This window comes from Triticum urartu, chromosome 1A (genome assembly GCF_056163025.1).
Source record: "Triticum urartu cultivar PI428250 chromosome 1A, HENAU_Tu73, whole genome shotgun sequence".
Taxonomy (NCBI): Eukaryota; Viridiplantae; Streptophyta; class Magnoliopsida; order Poales; family Poaceae; genus Triticum; species Triticum urartu.
In genome coordinates this window covers 363,953,431-363,970,447 of record NC_141873.1, presented here as the reverse complement: position 1 = coordinate 363,970,447, position 17,017 = coordinate 363,953,431, and the positions used below count along the sequence as shown (strand labels likewise).

Below are 17,017 nucleotides of genomic sequence, written 5' to 3'. Positions count from 1 at the left end.
TATGAATAGTCTCATGATTCCTTTCAGCCTGGGTGGCGGTCCCAAAGAAAACAAGCAAGTCCTGGAATACCCGGGTGCCTCAATCCACCCAGATGTGTGTTTAAGTTGCCACCTTAGATAAACCATTAATTAACAATCTCACATCTGTCATGGATATCACTCACCCAATCCACGTCTACTAGCATAGCATAACATAATAAGCAAACGTAGAAGTAACTCCCAAAGGTTTGATAATAACAGGTAATAGGTACTACCTCATCTACTTCCCATCGCATAATTTAATTAGATCCTAATCATGCAATGTGTGAGGATTGGTCTAATGCAATAAAACTGGGTAGTAGAAAAGGTATGATCAAAGTGTTACTTTCCTTGCTGATGATCCGCAAAACCTAACGATTTGAAGTAACAGGCGGCGCACTCCGGGTATTCTATCGCAGACAAAGAAACAAGCATACAATAAGTACTCATCTAATGCACAGGTAAAACTCAAATAAAAGATCTAACCAGAAGGTTCAACTTAAGAACTCCGGTTGGCAAAAAGAATCAAACCGAACGAAGCAACAAAAGACAAACGGCGAAAGAAAACAATTTCGTTCTACTAATATGGATCTAGGGCAAATTTTACAGTAGCAAAAACTTGTTTAAGTTGGTTAAACGGATAGAGGGTTTCGAAACGAAACTCTAGGCGCTTGAATCGCCTGATTCCGACAAACGAGCGAAAAGTTAAACTAAAACGAAAATCAGATCAGGAATCGTGATCAGAAAAATCGCGGATTTAATCCGAGAAAAAGAAAAACGACGAACGCTGAATTTTTTTTTCATTCTTTTTTTCGGCATGGAAAACGAGGCGCGATGAACCTCGGGCGGCGGGATCGTCGTCGTCTGCGGCGGTGGCTCCGGTGGCGCGCGCGGATCGAGGCAGGGCTGATGGGCTGGGGCGGCTCGGGGCGGCGCTATTTAAAGGCTGCCCCCGGGCGGTGTCCCGCTCGGGTACGGCCCGAAGTCGGTTCGTTTTTTTAATTATTCCGCTCGGAAGAAAAATAAAAAGAACTACTAAACGGACTCCAAAAATTCCGAAATAAATTTTCACGGGCTTCTAAAATCAAGCCGCACAAGGTGAACATTTATTTGGGCCCTAAATGCAATTTTGAAAAACGCACCTTTTTCCTAAATTCAAATAAAACACCGAAAAACTCCGAAATAAAATCTTATTTGATTTTATTATTAAATCCTCAATATTTCTTTATTTCGGGAAAGTCATTTTATTCCCTCTCTCATATTTTTGTAGTAGAAATAATTGACGATAAAATAAATAAAATCAAATGATCCTATTCTCAAAATTTGAGAGAACTCAAATATGAAAATAACGAAATCCCCAACTCTCTCCGTGGGTCATTGAGTTGCGTAGAATTTCTAGGATCAACCAAAATGCAAAGTAAAATATGATATGCATGATGATCTAATGTATAACATTCCAAATTGAAAATTTGGGATGTTACAAACCTACCCCCCTTAAGATGAATCTCGCCCTCGAGATTCGGGTTGGCTAGAAAATAGGTGAGGGTGGTCCTTGAGCAAATCTTCCTCTCGTTCCCAGGTGGCTTCATCCTCTGTGTGGTGGCTCCACTGAACTTTGCAAAACTTGATAACCTTGCTACGAGTAACTCGGCTGGCAAACTCGAGAATCTTAATTGGTTGCTCCTCGTAGGTCAAATTATTATCCAACTGAATAGTTTCCAAAGGCACTGTATCTCTCAATGGTATGTTAGCCATCTCCGCGTGACATTTCTTTAGCTGAGAAACGTGGAACACATCATGAACTCCTGACAATCCTTCGGGCAATTCCAACTTGTAGGCCACTACTCCCATACGCTCCAAAACTCGATCTGGTCCTACAAATCGTGGTGCTAACTTCCCTTTAACTCCAAAACGCTTTGTTCCCCGAAGTGGAGATACTCGAAGATAAGCTCTATCTCCGACTTCGTAAATTGTCGCCTTGCATTTAGAATCTGCATAACTCTTCTGTCTGGACTGGGCTACCTTGAGCCTATCGCGAATCAACTTCACCTTCTGTTCAGACTCTTTAATCAAGTTAGGTCCAAACAACTGGCGGTCTCCAACTTCGTCCCATGACAACGGTGTCCTGCACCTCCTTCCGTACAATGCTTCGAAAGGGGCCATCTTCAAAATGGTTTGGTAACTGTTGTTGTAAGAGAACTCTGCATATGGCAAATTATCGTCCCAACTAGATCCATAATCTAGTGCACAAGCTCTCAGCATATCCTCCAAAATCTGATTGACTCTCTCGGTCTGTCCATCCGTCTGTGGATGAAAAGCTGTACTAAATTCTAGCCTGGTACCCAAAGTTTCGTGCAACTGCTTCCAGAACTTTGAGGTAAACTGGGTTCCTCTATCCGATACGATACTCCTCGGAACTCCATGCAGACATACGATTCTGGTCATGTATATCTTTGCCAACTTAGTACTGGTATAAGTGGTCTTTACTGGGATGAAATGAGCTACCTTCGTCAATCGATCAACTAAAACTCAAATCGAGTCATAGCCTGAACGAGTCCTGGGTAATCCCGTGATAAAATCCATGCCTAGCTTATCCCACTTCCATTCGGGTATCGACAATGGTTGTAACAATCCTGCTGGCTTCTGATGCTTTGCCTTCACTCTCTGGCATACATCACAAACTGCTACATACTCCGCAATATCCTTCTTCATTCTGGTCCACCAGAAAATATCCTTCAAATCCAAATACATCTTGGTATTTCCTGGGTGAATTGAATACGGTGAGTCGTGTGCCTCTTGCAAAATCAACTTCCTGATCTCCGGGTCATTGGGCACATAAACGCGGTCTTCAAACCATAAGGTGTCATGCTCATCCTCACGAAATCCTTTAGCTTTTCCTTTGCTCAGTTTCTCCTTTATAGTGGCAATCTCTTTGTCAGCTTTCTGAGCTTCCCTGATTTTATCCATCAAGGTTGACTGAATCTCCATTGCTGCTACATAGCCTCTCGGAACTATTTCTAAACATAGTTCACGAAGATTTTCGGCTAACTCCCTTGGTATTCCTCCCGTCATTAATGTATTGACATGGCTCTTGCGACTTAATGCGCCAGCTACTACATTAGCCTTTCCAGGATGATAATGCAATTTCATATCATAATCCTTGATAAGCTCCAACCATCTCCTTTGTCTGAGATTTAACTCCTTCTGTGTGAAAATGTACTTCAAACTCTTATGATCCGTGTACACCTCACAATGATTTCCAATCAGAAAATGTCTCCATGTTTTCAATGCATGCACTACGGCTGCTAACTCCAAATCATGCGTAGCATAATTCAACTCATGAGGCTTCAGTTGTCTTGAGGCATATGAAACAACTCTCCCTTCCTGCATAAGCACTGCTCCCAGTCCTCGACGTGAAGCGTCGCAATACACCTCATAATCTTTGGTCTGGTCTAGCAAAATCAACACTGGTGAGGTAACCAAACGTTTCTTCAACTCCTGGAAACTAGCCTCACATTCCTCTGTCCATAGGAACTTGGTATCTTTCTTCAACAACTCAGTCATAGGCTTCGCAATCTTTGAGAAATTCTCAATAAATCTCCGGTAGTATCCTGCGAGTCCAAGAAAACTCCGGATCTCTCCAACTGTTGTTGGGGCTTCCCACTTGGTCACGGTTTCAACTTTGGCGGGATCTACTGCTATACCTTCTCCAGATATAACATGTCCGAGGAATCCTACTTCCTTCAACCAAAACTCACATTTGCTGAACTTGGCATATAGTTGATGTTCCCTGAGCTTTCCAAGTACCAAACACAAATGCTCCTTATGCTCCTCTTCATTCTTCGAATAAACCAGGATATCATCAATGAACACTACGACGGACATATCCAAAAACTCCATAAACACTTTGTTCATCATGTTCATAAAATAGGCAGGTGCGTTAGTCAGACCAAATGACATAATGGTATACTCGTACAACCCATACCTAGTGGTAAAAGTTGTCTTCGGAATATCCTGTTCTCGAATCTTCAACTGGTGGTATCCTGATCGCAGATCGATCTTGGAAAATACCTTAGCTCCTTGCAATCGATCAAACAGATCATTGATCATTGGTAGTGGGTACTTGTTCTTGATTGTTACTTCATTCAATCCTCGATAATCAACAACCATCCTTAACGATCCATCCTTCTTCTCCACTAGAAGTACTGGCGATCCCCAAGGCGAAGAACTTGGGCGAATATATCCTTTATCCAGTAACTCCTTAATCTGCTTCTTAATTTCCACCAAATCCTTTGCTGGCATCCTATATGGTCTCTTTGATATTGGCCCTGTGCCTGGCAATAGCTCAATCAAAAACTCAATATCTCTGTCCGGTGGCATGCCTGGCAACTCCTCTGGAAATACATCAGGGAAATCCCTTACCACTGGTACTTCCTCCTGCACAACTCCTGTTTGGTACATGCCGGGATACATACTTGATCCTTCTCCCTTCTGGTGTGGTAAGCAAAATTGACTTACTAGCACATTCAATATTCCCTTCATACTTTGATAACCAATCCATGCCTAATATCACATCCAATCCTTGAGATTCCAATACTATTAGGTCTGAGGGAAAAATGTAGTTACCAATCCTCAATGGTAACCGATCACACCATAGACTAGCCACATACTCTGCTCCAAGCGAGGTTACTAACATGGGTGACCTAAGGGCTTGGGTTAATAGGTTATACTTATCCACAAATCCCCTTGAGATGTATGAATGCGATGCACCAGTATCAAAAAGAACGAGTGCAGTAAATGACTTAACCAAAAACTTACCTATTACTGCATCGGGCTGAGCTTCAACCTCCTCCACGCTAACGTGGTTCACCTGTCCCCTATTGAAAGGGTTCGGCTTCTTCCCAGAACTTCCATTGCTATTTCCATTTTGCAATTTAGGACATTAATTTGCATAATGTCCTATCTTCGAACACTTAAAACACGTGACTTGGCTTAGGTCCTTCTTGGCTGGGGTTGAGGGGTTGGTGCGGTTCTGGCCGTTGCTTCCTCCATTGCCATTACCATTCTTGGTGCCATTGTGATTGTGCGAGCTACCTACTCCATGGGTATGCTGAAAATGTCCTCCCGGTCTAGGGGTAAAACGTGGCTTCTGCTGAGCTCCTGAATTGTACTTTCCTTGTCCATACTTCCTCTTGCGATTCTCAATTTGCTGCTGCTTCCCTTTAATCATAAGAGCATGATCTACCAACTCCTGGTAGTTGTTGAAGGTGGCTACCATCAACTGCATGCTCAACTCATCATTCAGTCCTTCTAGAAACTTCTCCTGCTTAGCTGCATCCGTAGCAACGTCATCTGGGGCATAACGTGCTAGCTTACTAAATTCCTCCACATACTGGCCAACTGTCCTTCCTCCTTGGCGCAAGTTGCGAAACTCACGCTTCTTCATGGCCATAGCTCCTGCTGAAACGTGTGCAGTACGAAAAGCCTACTGAAACTGGTCCCATGTGACAGTGTCGACAGGGAAAGTGGCGGTGAAATTCTCCCACCATGATGCTGCGGGTCCTTCTAACTGATGTGATACAAACTTCACCTTCTCCGCATCTGTGCATCCTGCTGTGGTCAACTCCCTTGCTGTCTTGCGGAGCCAATCATCTGCTACTATCGGCTCGGTGCTACTGGAAAACACCGGCGGATTCAGCCTAAGAAAACGGGCTAAGTGGTCAACAGGTGGGGGTGGTGGTGGTGGTGGGTTGTTGTTGTTGTTGTTGTTCCCCTAATTATGATTCTGGACTAGCAATTACATCAGTGTGTTCTGCTGCTGGATCAACTGGGTGAGCTCCGGTGGAAAGGCAAATCCGGGGTCACGTCTCGGAGGCATCTGAAGGTTTAGAAAAGATGAGATATAAGAATAGAGGGGGTATAAAGAGAAAACACTACCCATATGCACATGAGGCAAAACAAACAATTCACTTCAATCAATCAACAAGGGCATACAATCGATCTATCTATCGCAAAAGTGCTCGGACTACTACTACTGATGAGGTGATCTCTAGAAATATTCTACGGTCGTTGACTCCATGATATCTGCTCCAACTTCATCAACATAGTCATCATCGCTACTATCTGCTTCCGAGTCGGTGCCGTCGATGATGATGTAGTCTTCCGGGCTAATTTCCTTGGGTTCTTCGTCTTCATCTACTTGCGTAGGTGTAAGTCCATCTAGTGCCACCCCTAGTTGGTTTTGGAGTATTGACGACAAACCTAGTTGAGGGACTAATGTGTTTGTGAGAATTGCAGGATAACACAGGTAGAAGTCCCTCATTGATTCGGTTTTCCTACCAGAGATGACCCCTAAAAATGTATGAAGACATTGAAGTCAAAGGTGGTATATGAAGATATTCACATTGAAGACTATGACAAGAGAAGACACCGCATGAAGCCTATGGAGCTCGAAGACTTAGATCTTTTGTAGTTCTTTTTCTTCTGTGTTGAGTCATAGGAACCACCGTACTGTTAAGTGGGTCCAAGAGAACCAGTCAGAATGACTGAAGTGATGCTTAAACAAAACCTATGTCTTCGAGTGAAGACTTTGAGAGCGAATCTTGTCCAGAGTCGGACAAGTCAGCTTTGCTTGTAGCCCAAGTAAAGTTGCCGTGTGAGTTTGAAATCTGACCGTTGGAACACGTGTCAGTTCCTTAGTGACCAAGGGTCATTTCGGACAAATCAGGTCGGGTTGCCAAGTGGCTATAAATAGCCCACCCCCTACAACCATAAACGGTTGGCTGCTCAGATTCAGAGTACGACTTTTGTCGTTTGAGAGCAACCCACCTCGAAGCCTTTGAGAGAGAATTCCTTGCGAGGATAAAGCCCTAACCACCCAGAGCCAAAGAGAATTAGGCATCACATAAGTCTTCTGTCTGTGTGATCAGAAGACTTATTACACTTGAGGACTGTGCATCCTCCAGACGGTTAGGCGTCACGTTCTGAGCATCCAAGAGACATTGTGGATTGCCGGTGAACGAAGTCTGTGAAGGTTTGGGAGCCTACCTTGAAGACTTACCAGAGTGATTGGGCGAGGTCTGTGTGACCTTAGCTCAAGGGGAATACGGTGAGGACTGGGTGTCCTGAGCTGCGTGTTCAGGACTGGGTGTCCGGGACTGTGTGTCCTAAGGTTTAAATACCTAGCCGCCCTAACCAGACGTACAGTTGTCACAGCAACTGGAACTGGTCCAACAAATCATTGTCTTCAACGAGTCACTGGTTTCATCTTCCCTTCCCTTTACTTACAGTTACTCCTTGTGAAGTCATTGTATGATTGCACTATCTTTTATCTTCACTGAGTGACTGCGTTTTCTCTTTGGCTTCATAATATCTTCCTACCTGATCCTTACTACATTGCTGCTATTAGTCATTGTGCTTTCACTCCATTGAATACTTGACTATGGCTTGCCTAGTATAGTCTACCTTCCGCTGCAGGGTAATAGGTTTAGTTTTATCGTCTGTCTTCATAACTTCCATGTTTTGAATACTTCCATAAAAATCGCCTATTCACCCCCCTCTAGTCGATATAACGCACTTTCAATTGGTATCAGAGCAAGGTGCTCCCTTGTTCTGTGTGATTCGGTTTAACCACCTGGAGTTTTAGCTATGTCGACTGCAGGGATAATTAAAGTCTCCGCTGCGTGCCCCGTCTTTGATGGAACTGAATATCCCTACTGGAAGAATAAGATGCGCATGCATCTTGAAGCCATTGACGTCGACCTATGGTATGTCGTCATGAACGACGTTCCCAAGGCTGGAGAAGGTGTCACTGCTGCTGATGTCAAGAAGTTCGTTCAACTGGACTCTACTGCCAAGAATATCATCTATGGTCATCTGACCAAAGGACAGTATGGCCGTGTGAGTGCTTTGGAAACATCCAAGCTGGTCTGGGACTGGCTCTCCAAGGTCAATGAAGGCGTCTCAACCCAGAGAGATCAGAGAATCAGTGTCCTTCGCAACCTCTTCAACCGCTTCAAGCGAAATGACAATGAGAATGTCTAGCTCACATTTGACCGACTCACTGACATCACAAATGAGCTTCAAGCCCTCGGCGCTACTGAGATCACCAAGCATGAAGTCGTCAAGACACTACTGAGATCACTTGACAGTTTGTTTGACACCCTAGCCCTGATGATTCAAGAACATCCTGATTTCAAGACACTCGAGCCGTCTGACATACTTGAGAGGCTCAACACAGATGAGTTTCAGCTTTCTGAGAAAAGAGAAATCTACGGTCCAAACTATGGGCGAACTCGTGCCTTGAAGGCAAAAGCTGTCTCCTCATCTAAAGAAAAATCTGACAGCAGTTCTGATGATCCTGAAGACATTGGAAGGGAACTTGCTATGCTTGTCAAGAAGTTCCAAAAATTCACCAAGAAGAAAGGCTTCAGAAAGTCTTCCCGATCAAGCTCAAGGAATGATGAAGCTTCTGCTCATGACTACAAGAAGAAAACATGTCACAAGTGCAAGAAACCTGGCCACTTCATCTCTGAGTGTCCACAGTCGCACAATGAGAACAAAAAGAAGAAGAAGAGCAAGGAATATGACTCTGACGACAAGAAAAAGAAGAAATACTCAAAGTCTTCTTCCAAGTCTTCTTCAAAGTCTTCATCACACAAGAAGAGCTCATCTGGCAAGGCACGTGCGTTTGTTGGCAAGGAAATGGATTCAGAGGAGGAGTCCGCTTCTGAGGAGGCGGAGGTGGAGTCTGAGGAGGAGTCCGATTCAGGCGTCGCAAGTCTGGCTACAGCATACGTTGCCAAGTCCATCTTCAACACTGAAGACAATGACTTCATCACCGACACCGATGCACATGACAAGGACTACTCCGCTTCTACCTACTGCTTCATGGCACGCGGTGCCAAGGGTACGACACCAGCGTCTTCACAATGGATTATTGATAGTGGGTGTACAAATCACATGACTGGCAAAAGAAGCCTTCTTATGGACTCAACCTTACGTCCATCCGACAAGAGCCACATCACATTTGCTGACACTGGTAAAAGTAAGGTATTGGGTCTAGGTAGAGTTGCAATCTCAAGGGATCAACACATGGATAAAGTCATGCTTGTTGAATCACTTGGCTTCAACTTAATGTCTGTCTCAATGCTTTGCGATTTAAACATGATCGTAATATTTGGAAAATATCGTTGCCTTGTTCTAATGGAATCTGACAAGTCTCTAGTATTTGAAGGGTATCGAAAAGATGATTTGTACGTGGTAGATTTCTCAGCAGGACCACAGCTTGCAGTATGTCTTCTAGCAAAAGCTTCAGAATGCTGGCTCTGGCATCAGAGGCTTGGGCATGTTGGCATGAGGAACCTCCACACCCTGGCAAAGAAGAAGCATGTCATAGGCATCGAGGGCGTCAAGTTCAAGAAAGATCACTTATGCGGTGACTGTGAGGCAGGAAAGATGACGAGGGCCAAACACCCCTCGAAGACAATCATGACTACTACTCGACCCTTCGAACTGCTTCACATGGATCTTTTCGGTCCCACTCATTACTCAACTCTTACTACTACTGCTTGTCTCTATGGCTTTGTCATTGTTGATGATTATTCTAGATATACTTGGGTGCACATAATCCTTTACAAGACTGAAGTGCAGGATGTCTTCAGACGCTTCGCCAATTGAGCAATGAACAATTATGGCACCAAGATAAAGCATATCAGAAGTGACAATGGCACTGAATTCAAGAACACTGGCCTTGATACATATCTTGATACCTTGGGCATCACACATGAATTCTCAGCCCCGTACACGCCACAGCAGAATGGCGTCGTCGAACGCAAGAATAGAACACTCATTGAGATGGCCAGAACGATGCTAGATGAATACAAGACTCCAAGAAAATTCTGGCCTGAAGCCATTGACACTGCATGCCATACAATCAATCATGTTTATCTTCACAAGCTTCTGAACAAGACATCTTATGAGCTCCTTACTGGCAAGAAGCCAAATGTCAGTTACTTCAGAATATTTGGCGCCAGGTGCTGGATCAAGGACCCACGTCACACCTCAAAGTTTGCACCAAAAGCACATGAGGGTTTTATGCTAGGATATGGAAAGGATTCGCACTCCTACAGAGTCTTCAATCTCTTTCATTACAAAGTGGTTGAAACAGTGGATGTGCGGTTCGATGAGACCAACGGTTCACAAAGAGAGCAACTGCCAAATGTGCTAGATGAAGTTCCCTCCAGTGAATCAATCAAGCTAATGGGAACTAGAGAAATTATACCTTCTGAAGCTCATCCTGAAGAACTTATCATCTCAGCACCTGATCAACATGAAGACAATGCTCAGCCTGAAGACATTCCTTCTAACAACGACAATGATCAGCAAGAGCAAAATCTTCGCCCTGTACATCCTCATGTTGCCAATGAAGTGCAGATTGAAAGAATAATTGATAGCATCAATGCACTCGGTCCACTCACTCGTTCAAGGGCAACTCAGCTGGCAAATTTCTGTGGGCACTTCGCATTCGTCTCAATAACAGAACCCAAGAAAGTTGAAGAAGCCTTCATGGAACCTGAATGGATTCAAGCTATGCAAGAAGAGCTTCAACAGTTTGAGCTGAATAATGTATGGGAACTGGTTAAGCGTCCTGATCCACGGAAGCACAATATAATAGGCACCAAATGGATATACCGCAACAAGCAAGATGAGCATGGTCAAGTTGTCAGAAACAAAGCTCGTCTCGTTGCTCAATGATATACTCAAGTGGAAGGCATTGACTTCGATGAAACATTTGCTCCTGTGGCTAGGCTTGAAGCCATACGCATACTGCTAGCCTATGCAAATCATCATAACATACTTCTATATCAAATGGATGTGAAGAGTGCTTTTCTCAATGGCAAGATTGAAGAAGAAGTGTATGTTGCACAACCGCCTGGCTTTGAAGATCCAAAACATCCTGACATGGTATACAAGCTCAACAAGGCACTGTATGGCCTCAAACAAGCCCCTCGGGCCTGGTATGACACACTCAAATACTTCCTGAAGAGCAAAGGCTTCATACTTGGTTCTCTCGACCCCACTCTCTTCACGAAGACATATGATGGTGAACTGTTTGTGTGCCAAATATATGTGGATGACATTATCTTCGGCTGCACCAATCAGAAGTACAGTGAAGAGTTTGGATATATGATGCAAGAGCAATATCAAATGTCCATGATGGGAGAGCTGAAGTTCTTTCTCGGTCTTCAAATACGACAGCAATGCAACGACATCTTCATATCTCAAGAGAAGTATCTCAAAGATTGCCTGAAGAAATTCGGTATGCAAGACTGCAAAGGCTTCACGACGCCAATGCCAGCCAAGCATCATCTGGGTCCTGACGACAATGGTAAAGAGTTTGATCAAAAGGTATACCGCTCCATGATTGGTTCTTTACTTTATCTATGTACATCTAGGCCAGATATTATGCTTAGTGTTTGCATGTGTGCTCGATTTCAAGCGGCACCAAAGGAGTCGCATCACTTAGCTGTGAAGCGAATTCTTCGATATTTGGCTCACACCCCTACTCTAGGATTATGGTGTCCAAAGGGCTCAGAGTTTGATCTGGTTGGATTCTTGGATGCTGATTATGCTGGTGACAAAGTTGATCGCAAGTCTACATCAGGCACATGTCACTTTCTGGGACGATCACTTGTATGTTGGTCTTCAAAGAAGCAGAACTGTGTATCTCTCTCCACTGCTGAATCTGAATACATTGCTGCTGGATCTTGCTGCGCTCAGCTTCTGTGGATGAAGCAAACACTCAAGGACTATGGCATTCATCTGAAGCAAGTGCCACTTTACTGCGACAACGAAAGCGCCATCAAGATTGCCAACAACCCAGTTCAGCACTCAAAGACAAAGCACATTGAAATTCGTCATCACTTTCTCAGAGATCATGTTGTGAAGGAAGATATTGATATCATACACGTCAACACTGAAGAGCAATTGGCAGATATCTTCACCAAGCCCTTGGATGAGAAGAGATTTTGCAAGTTACGGTGTGAGCTAAATATCTTGGAATCCTCAAATGTCCTGTGATCAGGCACACATCCTAACACTTATGCATATTGATGACTTAGATGTGCGACACACGAAGTAAAGTATATCTTCAATCAATGAAGACATACATTCTAAGTGTGAATACATTAATGTGGAATTTGACTTCGGAGCGCCAGGATAATTGTGCGCCGTGTCTGGGTCTAATACTTCCTATACGGTGGGTAACGCCACCACCACATGTTCTGTTTGAAGTGTTTCACTCATGGCGTTACATTTTCTATGTCTTCACATTTGGTTTGACTTCAATCTCAACATATCTTCATGATTATCTTCACTATGTTGATTATATAGATATATATACACTAGTGTTCTGTCCTCTACAGCATTCACTTATAGCTATGTCTTCTTGTTGAATCTTTTGAACTAAGTGAATGTGATCAGACCCTAACCTCTCTATGCTTTCTATCTCAAATTCTATCTCTCCAAATCATATGCATTCTATTGAAACTATCGAATGTCTTCTCTGCGTCCTTGTCAGCAGAAGATACAGAGACAACCATTAAGTCCATTTTCAATGCTCATTCCTCCACAAGAAATCCGGAGAAGTAGGAATGACCACCCGACAATCCAGGCGTGCGTGGGACGTGGAACAAACCCCAAACTTCCGCATAATGGCCACGTGTTCCTCAGATGCGAATCGCCAGGGGCACCTGTGTAATAACGTAGTGCCGCCCATGTACCTATAAATACACACTTCACAGCGGTCATTATCTCTTCTTCCACTCTCGCACGAACCCTAGCGCCACCGCTAGCTCTCGACGACGTCGGCGACGAAGCGCTTCGCTGCCGCAACCTCTCCGACACCGTCTTCACGCCGACTGCGGACATCGTCCTCTCCGCCGTCGCCGTAGGTGTCCTCCGTCGCCAAGTTAGGGCACGGAAGATCGAACTGCTCGGCCTCATCTTCCACTCCGTCTAGCAGTTCTTAGTGTGGTAAATAAAACTTCCTTTTTACGGCACCGTTGATCCTATGGCTTCATCACTTTTTACCACAAGCAGTTTCTATTCACACAAGTTAGATCTCTCTCATACTGCATCTCATAACATGCCTAGTATATTCACTTATGCTTCACAAAGTAGTTAGATTCCTCACTTGTACTGATCTGTGGATTCGTACAAATCTGGAACCAACTCCTTATCTATGAGTGAATGTCTTCACACGATGAGGTCAATGTCTTCTAAACTGATTTATCTTCAAAATCTTCTGAGAATGCATATGACCTCTCCCCCTTCCCTCGCACCTTAATGCTATCACAGGTACATGTCCGTGGGAGAATCCTTTGGTTCTCATAGTCTGCATTCATTTGCAGAATTCTTACAGCATCACATAAATTCTCCCGAAGCCAGTTCCTGTTTGTCCAGCAAGCGAAAACCTTTGAAGCCTCTGAACGTATTGAAGCCTTTCAGATTAAGGTTCATGGCTTTAGAAAAATCAGCAAGGAAGGGTGGCAGAAAGCGTCGTGGAGAAACATCAAGAGATCTGCCAGATGACCTCTCAGAACTATACAAGACAGATCCTGAAGAGGATTACAATCAGCGCAAGACCCGAATCCAATGGATTCAAAGATATTGGGCAGAACAATGGTTCAAGTACCGATTTGTAACCCAGGAATATGCTGAGAAAAATGCCATCAAGAGACCGTGGGGAGACATCCTATACAAGAATCTTCAACCCAGGTCCAGAGATGAAGCCATTGAACAAGGCTTCTATCCATGCATGGTCCGTGGACCACAGCCTGCTGATGCACACCCATCGTCACTACTATGGTGTCGTGACGACAATCTGTTTAAGCGCAACTTCCAGTTTGCCCAGAACTCAGCGAAGCAGAACAAGAAGACTTTGGGGTTAGATTTCAACCCTGGTCCCTCAGCTCCAAGGGATGACGGCACACGTGATGCAGAACCCAATGTCATCGGTCCTTTATACAACCTTGAAGGCCTCATCACCCATATCTTGGTTCAAGGGACTGCAGTGAATGAGCCTGCAGCTGATGCTGAATCAGATGAAGCGCCTGCAGCGCCGAAGCCAAAGAAGTTGAAGAAGCCTAAAGCTTCAAAGCCTGACCCTTCACCAAAAATCTCACGGGCGAAGCCACTGGCAACTGCACCTCCTGAAGACAGTGTGCAGTCTGAAGATTTATCACGCATCTCCAAGCCCCAGAAGGTCAAGATGCCTCTGCTACACACCGGCCAAGAGCTAACAGCTGCTGCCATTCTGCGCAATGATGCCATTGATCTGTCAAGTGATGAAGATCTTGCAGATGACGCTCTTGAGCAACTCATCAAGAGCAAAGAAGAAGCAGAAATCTTCAATGATTTGCCACTCTTTGATGTAACAATCATCCACAACTTCATTGATGAGTGGTTTGACACACCAAACATCAGCTTCGAAGATCTTCAACTACCCATTGGCCTCAGTGTCGCCTTCCATGGCGCCATTGCTTCAGAACTAGCTATCGCCCAGCGCGTTGTTGAACTGAAGCAGAAGATTGACTATGAAAAGGCTCAGTTCAAGAAGCATATGGCCAAGCTCAGCGTGCAAGATGTGAAGAACTTCAAGATTATGCTGCACGAGCTCAAGGAAGCCTTTCTCAAGAAACATGCAGAAGCTCAGGGTTCACGTGAGCGCATGAAGGTTCTGGCTAACAGATGTGTGCAAGCCTACAATGAGGCTGAGAAGCGCAAGGCCCTTGGGCGTCCTGGCATCGACCCCAGGATGGCCGCAAAGAAGCAGAAGAAGCCTGCTATGACTGAAACTGAAGCACCAAGGCAGGAGGCAGTTCCCCTTGTCTTCCCAACTAGCATGACTGGCCCGAAGCCAAAGGCCAGGTCAACCGCTTCAGAACTGAAGAAGACCAGGACTGCTGAGGCTGAAGCAAGGAAGAGAAAACATCCTGAAGCCTCTGCTACTGCCCCAGCCAAGAAGAAAAGAAAGACCAAGAAGGAACAGGCTGCTCCCACAGAGCCCTTGGTTGTTGAACCCATTTCCATGGTTCACCCCGACGCCGATCCACAAGAACGCCAACTGACAATCCATGTGCCTGCTTTCACAGAGGCTCATGAAGCTAAAGACTTTCCAGCAGCTGATCCCATCGCTGCTGAAGACATTGGTCAACATGACCATGTAGAAGATGGTGCAGTCCTTCCTCAGCTCGAGAACAGCGAACTCACCAGCATTGGTCGTCCTCTGACGCCAATCGCTCAGGATGCTTCATGGGCTGATCGCCCACAAGAGGAAGAAGACTTTGAGGCCCAGCCAACTCCAACTACGCAGGCGTCGCCTGCATTGCGCAGGCTTCACAAAGGTCCAAGGCCTCAAGTCTCTGCTGAAGACAATCCGGCTGCATCAGCCGCGGAAGAAGAAGTCCCACAAGTTGCCACTCCCCTGTCCCACCAAGAAGCTGTTCTCAAGGAGAACATGACTGTGACCGACCCTCCAGCTCATCAAGTGGAGGTTGAACATCTTGAGGCTGCCACCAACAACACCACTGAAGCCACTGACGCTATCATGGCTGAAGCTAATGTGGAGCCCTCACCAACAAAAACACCAGAGGTCAGCGAAGCCACTGATCCCACCACTTCTATTCCTGAGTCTGCTGCCGGTCCCTAGTTTGACTATCATGTTGAGCACAGGCCTCAGGTACAGAAGCCAATCCCAAGATTGCCAAGGTTCCCAGGTCCTGCATCAGCACCTGGCTCCTTCAATATCAATGGCTTCAGAGCAGACAACACATTCTTCAATAGCTCCAGGAACCCCTACTCAAGGGAAAGGATATCATCTGATAGGTTCTGGAGCTATCCGCAGCGAAGCTATTACTCCTGCATTCTATACAACCAAGGTCGCATCTTCCCACACAAGCGCCTTGACATTGAAGCTATAGCTGGTCTGCCCTGTCTGGAAGAAGCTCTGGATTGCTTCAAAGAAGTTGGCTTGCTGCCATTCGTAACTGACCAAGAGCATTGGAATGAAGAGTTGCTGCTCCAATTCTATGCCACACTTCACATCCGCGGGTATAGCAGAGATCCGAGGACTTGGGTCCTAGAGTGGATGACAGGAAACGTTCATCACGAAGCCAAAGCCTTCGACATCATTGAGCTCACTGGTTTGCCCATTCCTGGCGATCTCTACGAGCATGGCTGTCAGCTTCATAGTGAAGCCATTGAGAGCATCTTTCAGAATACTGAACCTGATATGAGTTAGATGCTCAGTATGATGAAGCCATTGCCCCAAGATGCTGCTTATCCCACGGAGTTCTTCGTTGAAGACCTTGAGTACCTGCCAAGAACTATTTATCATATCATAAGGCGGACTCTCTGGCCCATCAAAGGGCACTCTCCACATGCCAAGCTTGAAGGTGCAATGAAGACTTTGGTCTTTTATATTCTTCATGGAAAATGCTTCAATGCACAAGACTTCTTCATTCGCCAACTTGCTGCATCAGGCTCTGATCTGTTTGGCTTGAAGTTCTACGCCCCATGGGTCATGCGGCTGATCAAACTTCACTCCACTATCTCATATCAGCCCTGGGCCCGCAACCATCGGATTTTTCTGCCTGATGTGGATATGTCTACTGAAGCCATCTATCCTGAGCCTGCCAAGGAACCTCAAGTCTTCAGAATGCAGAGCATCAGAGTTTTTCTCAGAACATTGAAGGAGTTGAAGCAGTCGCTCGTGTGTATCCTTTGGCTGGCACCAGACGTGCACCGCATCCTGCTCTCACTAAAGCCACTGATAGCACAACTGCTCCACGACCCAAGAAGCGCACTCGTGTTCTCAACGACCGAGAGCTTCTTGTGGCTCTTCATCAGAAACATGATAGGCATCATGACTGGCTGAAGCGTCAGATGCAAAGCCTCTTGGTGGACGTTAATCGCATTCGCAATCTTGCCACCAAGA

The 17,017-nt window shown here is 45.2% G+C and overlaps 1 pseudogene; it reads right to left on the bottom strand.

The window, feature by feature from the left end:
- LOC147991246 (uncharacterized) overlaps positions 1 to 5,896 on the bottom strand; it is a 32,891-nt pseudogene extending 26,995 nt beyond the window's left edge.
- Positions 5,897 to 17,017: the final 11,121 nt, after the last annotated feature.